Here is a 5140-nt window from a genome sequence, read left to right as displayed (position 1 = left end):
GCAGTAATGAGGATTTGGGCATCATTACCCAGAACTTGGGTCCAAGACCCACAACCAGACTTTGGGGCAGGAGCCTGGCTTTTTATTCACCCTCCATAAAACATCACCCAACGGTTCAAAACCTGAAAGACCCTTCCCAGCTTGGGGCCGAGAGTTATATTTCAGCTTCCATTCAACACCGGGTCCCGAGCGGGTTGGTTCATTACGCCGGTGGCTGTGGTCCCTTCCCTGCACCCTTGGCGGCGGCGGGCGCATCCTGCTGCCCTGCCTGCTGAGCTAGGTGCTGTCTGCCAGAAGCCTGCTCTTTTTCCCAGCAGCGGGAGAGGTTAAAAGGCTGTGGGCGGAGGCCGGCACAGAGTGCCCATTGTACATGCATGCATACCAGAGCAGTAACTCTCTGGAATGCTGCACCGCCGAGCTTTTACCACCTTGTGTTTGTGTTGCAGCCCAGGAGCGTGTGTACATTGCGTCCCTCTCCAAGGAGATTAACAATGCGAAATGGCAGACAAATAAGACGGCCTGGTTTTTTATCTTTAATTTAAAAAAAATCAAAATGCTGTCTTGTTTTTTTTTTCTTTTTTTTTTTTTTTTTTTTTTTGATTGCACGGGTTGGAAGAGGAAGGTAACCCTGACTCCCATCGCATCCATAGGCCCAAAGGAGAGGCGAGATGCAAGGTCGGTCAATTAGGTGGAGCAGCTCCTTGCAACTGGGTGGCTTTAATGTACTAATTGCGTTAGTAATTAGTGACTACCACATGGTAAACAGTTGGGTTCAAAACTTTGTAAGGACATTAACTAATCCGCCCTACAATGGCTTTGAATGAGGTAAGCATTATCCTTGTTTCACAGGTGGTGAAATGGAGGGACCTGCTGACCGCAGGGTGAATCAAGGCAGGCGTGCAGGAGACCTTGAGTCTGTTAGTTCTTCAAGATCACCTTGAATGAGACCAGTGGCAGCAGCTCTGGGAAATGAGTCTCCTCCCTATTGCCAGAAGATGTGCAACTTTAGCATAAGTGTTTTTACGGTGTACTTCTATCTACTGTGAGCTACAAAAACCACTTCTAAGGCCAGATGGTAGTACAGGCTCCATGATAGTTCTTCCCTTTTTTTTTTTTTTCTGCTTGGGCTGTCAGCCTGTGCTATTTATGGGAACTTTATTTGAATTTGTGTCTGCTGGGACCTGGGTGGAGGTCACCCAATGATTTCATGGAGCTCTAGGATGCTTAGGACTTTCCATTAGTAGCCATATGTGCCAGGGTCAGACAAGTGACCCGTGGCCATACTCCAGTGGAAATGTAGATATATGACTGATAAAAGGTGCTTGTTATTAACTTCTTTTTGAATTTTAAGCTCATGCAAGATATTTTTAAAAAGCAGAAAGAAGCTAATGGTACAAGGGCATGGGATTTTTCTTGATGAGCTGTTCTTTAAAGTAGAATAGTCTACGCTGACAATGCTGTTATGGTTTGGTGATAGGTAGCAAGATCTTTTTTTTTATGGTTTATTGCTACTAAGAATGGCCTGGGAAATCCCTGGCTGTGCTCAGATCTTGCTTGCAGTTGGTTGAGGGGTGGGACTTGGCAGCGTAGCAGAGCTAATCTAGCAGGGAGCTACTGCTGAAAGACTAGGTCTGCACCCCCAGCACCTACTCCTGGCAGTGCCTTCTTGTTTGCTTCTTTGTATGCCAGAAGTGATACTCCTCTGACCCACCAGGGAGTTGTTTCTGCTAAAGTAGCAGAAAATATCTTTATTTCTCTCTGAGGTACTCTTCTGTTAATTTTGTAGCCTAAACTGGTTTACCGTGATGGGTGGCGGGGGGGGTGGTGGCTATATAGGGGATTTTAGGGAAGGTGTATGAAAGCACCTCAACACCTTTAAAAACACCCTACATGTATTTTTTTTTTTTTAATCAAATGCTTGGTATTTGGCTTAGTCTTTCTATGTCATTGAGTGAGACATCTTTTACCTCAGTTAAACATTTACAGCTTCTCGCACTAACTTTAACCATGGCATTCTAAGGTACTTAATACGAGTGCTTCCATCTCAAAGGGTTCAGTCTGTGACGTTTCAAAGAAACCCCACATTTGAAAGGATGAGAGCACAGTCGTTGCTTCAGTCGGCCCAAGCCTTTGCCACAGAGCAGACCTGGTACCCAAGGGCATGAGGAACTCTGGAAAACATTGAGTTTAGGTTTCCTCCATCACCCTCAGTACCCAGGTCCCTGAAATATAAAAGACCCAAGTTGATCATCCTGCACTTCCAGCATCCCAGGGAGCATCTTGGGCTGCAGGCAGTGTGTGCCTGGCCCAGCGTGTGCTGAATAACTCGCCCAAAGCAGAGTCAGAATAGCCAGCAGCCAAGGGCATCTCTCTCTTGCTTGGGAAGTGGGGAAATAGGGAGTTTGAAACTTCTGATTCACAGGGCAACACCATGTTTTCTTGTGCCCCCATCACTGTCTTATTGCTTAACCTGAGGCAAGCATCTGCCTCTATTTTTTTTCCCCTCTAAACACCCCTGTGACAGCAAGCAGTTTGAAATAACGAGGAGGTTCATGGGTGTGGAGAGCTGGCTTCCCCCTCATTTATTTCTCAAGTCCACAGTGGAAGGCGTTTGCATTTATACACCGTATTTTGTTTTTTATATATCTATTTCCATCAGTTTAGCAATACACGTGGCTATCGTTCCTCACTTTGCCATACGAGCTCCAGCCCTCAGAAATGCCAGGCAGCCTCGGTTCCCATTGCTTCAAGGAAGGTCCTTGAGATGCCGCAGGGGAAGCCCAAGCATGCCCCATTTCAGTCATCTCCACACTCATGTTCGATACGTGTATGCATGCTAACTTCCTTTTTTTTCTTCTCCTTTCTTTTGACAGTGGCAGATTTGATCTCTTCTGAGCTCCTTGCGGCCACTGGGCGATCGGGACGTTGAATTCGGCGGACAGTTACCATTCGTTCCCCAGGATCGTACTTGCCCGTGCTCTCCTCATCCCCTCCCGTGCTCCCCTTCCCTCTGATAAAACTCCAGGGCATTGCGGTACTGCTATGGAGCCCAGAGAGACTTTGGGCAGCTCCCGGCAAAGGGGGGGCGAGGCAGACTTTCTGCCGGCCGCCGTCGCCTCGGCGAAGCCTCCGCCTGCCTCTGGCTGCGCGGGGGAGACGATGCTGCCAGGCGATGCTGCCTGCGGCGGGCTCGGGGAAAGGGATCCCGGTGAGCGGTGAGAGGCTGGAGCCCGAGGAAGAGGATGAGCTGGGTTCTGGGAGAGATGTGGATTCCACTTCCAATGCGGACAGCGAGAAATGGGTGGCAGGAGATGGCCTGGAGGAGCAGGAGTTTTCCATCAAGGAGGCTAACTTCACGGAGGGGAGTTTAAAACTAAAGATCCAGACCACCAAGAGAGCAAAGAAGCCCCCAAAGAACTTGGAGAACTATATTTGCCCTCCTGAGATCAAAATCACTATCAAGCAGTCTGGGGAGCAGAAGCTTTCCAGAGCTGGGAAAAATAGCAAAGCAGCTAAAGAGGAGGACAGATCACACTCCAAAAAGAAGGTAAGTCCTGTTCTTTCCCGTATTTCCCCTTTCTCCAGAAAGCCGAGGGAGAGGGTAGGATTAAACCTGCTCAAAGAGTTTGTGTCCGAGGCATAGCCTTGGCAAGGAGGAGCTAATACAGAGCAGGTATCATCCTGCGCTGCTGCGTATGCTGCCGGGATGATCTTGAACTATCCTTCAGACGAACCAGTTCGGAAGAGATCAAAAGTTCAGCCAGGCCTCTTCTATTTTTGTGGGTAATTGAGATTTAAGATTAATCATTACATGAGTGATAAATGAAGGAGCCCACTTCTAAACTGCTTTGTGTCTGAGCAGTAATGCTCGCGCCTTTTGGCAGTTAAAGCTTTCGACTACATTTTTAAAATACAGGTATGTGCACAGCGAACAATTGAATCCATTCCTGTATACCGGGCGACGGGCTCCATTATTCTTGATTACAGCATTGTGCTAGCAACACTATAGTTATGCTTCAGAAAATACTTCCATTATAAGTCTCATTTTCTTCCAGATGCGTATCATTTTCTCGAAATATCCTTCTGGAGAGAAATTTCTGGTACTTTTAAGTTTGGGTAAAAATGGATTTTTTTTTTTTATTTAGTGAAGGAAAGGAAGAGGGAGGGGGAAAGAAAGAAAATCCTTTCTTTGTATGAGCTGCTTTCAGGAGCGCCCTTTGGTTTTGCTGTTGCCTTGATTTTTCAGTAATGTGCCCTACACTTAGTCTTTGAAACAAATTTAGTTTGAGTGTTTTAGGCAATACTGGTGAGGGGAGGGACACCTTGTGTTATTTTGGATGTAGTGGTGTTTTCTGCCCTAGGTGTTAGACAAAGGAGTTTTGGTCGGGTTGAGGCTTTATCACAGTACAAATATTTCATCTCTGCCTCCTCTAGCAACATGTGGGCACCGTGATGAGTTCAGACAGCAACCCAGATTTGATGAAAGACTCATGAGTATATCCAAAACCTCGACAAATTCATCTGGGATGTAGGCATCCACTGATCAGAGCTCGGGGGATGACTTGGCTTTCCTGCTCATGCAGCTTGGATCCCTCACTGTGCAGAAGGGAGAGATCCATTTACTTCTCCCATACCTTATACACGTGATGGATGCTCACAAGGCTACTTTTAGCCTTGAGGAAGCTCATTGCCAGTGGCTCTCCCTGGAGACAGTCTCCTTGACAGACTGGTTTAGACCAAAATTCTGGTAACTCTAAATCACTTTCTGAAGCATCAACGTTTCCCATTGACTCAAGGCAGAGCGTAAGGAGGTGAACATTGCTCACTCTGAGAGTACTTCTCTTAGAAGTTGGACTTGGGAAAAAAGCCCCAAATCAAGGGGATTTTTATCTTAGAATCCTGCTAAATGGCATACTCCATGTGCGTGAAAAAAATAACTCTTTTTAGCACAGCAAAGATTTGTCCCAGTATTACACCAAGAAGAGATTTTCCCACCTATTGAGAAGGATGGGCTGTCTTCTTAGCACTGAGCAATGTCTTATTTCCACTCCCCTTTCCTCCCTGAATACTTGCAGAGGTCTCAGGGGAACTAGCGGTTGTGTGAGACCATGCTTGGTGACAGCAAAGTTGTCACAAGCAA

The 5140-nt window shown here is 46.8% G+C and overlaps 1 pseudogene; it reads left to right on the top strand.

The window, feature by feature from the left end:
- Positions 1-3042: 3042 nt before the first annotated feature.
- LOC104616860 lies at positions 3043-3547 on the top strand (annotated as a pseudogene).
- The last annotated feature ends 1593 nt before the right edge of the window (positions 3548-5140 follow it).

This window comes from Phaethon lepturus, unplaced genomic scaffold (genome assembly GCF_000687285.1).
Source record: "Phaethon lepturus isolate BGI_N335 unplaced genomic scaffold, ASM68728v1 scaffold27722, whole genome shotgun sequence".
In the NCBI taxonomy this organism is placed as follows: Eukaryota; Metazoa; Chordata; class Aves; order Phaethontiformes; family Phaethontidae; genus Phaethon; species Phaethon lepturus.
The sequence above is the reverse complement of the archived record's forward strand: the minus strand, read 5'-3'. Positions and strand labels throughout refer to the sequence as shown.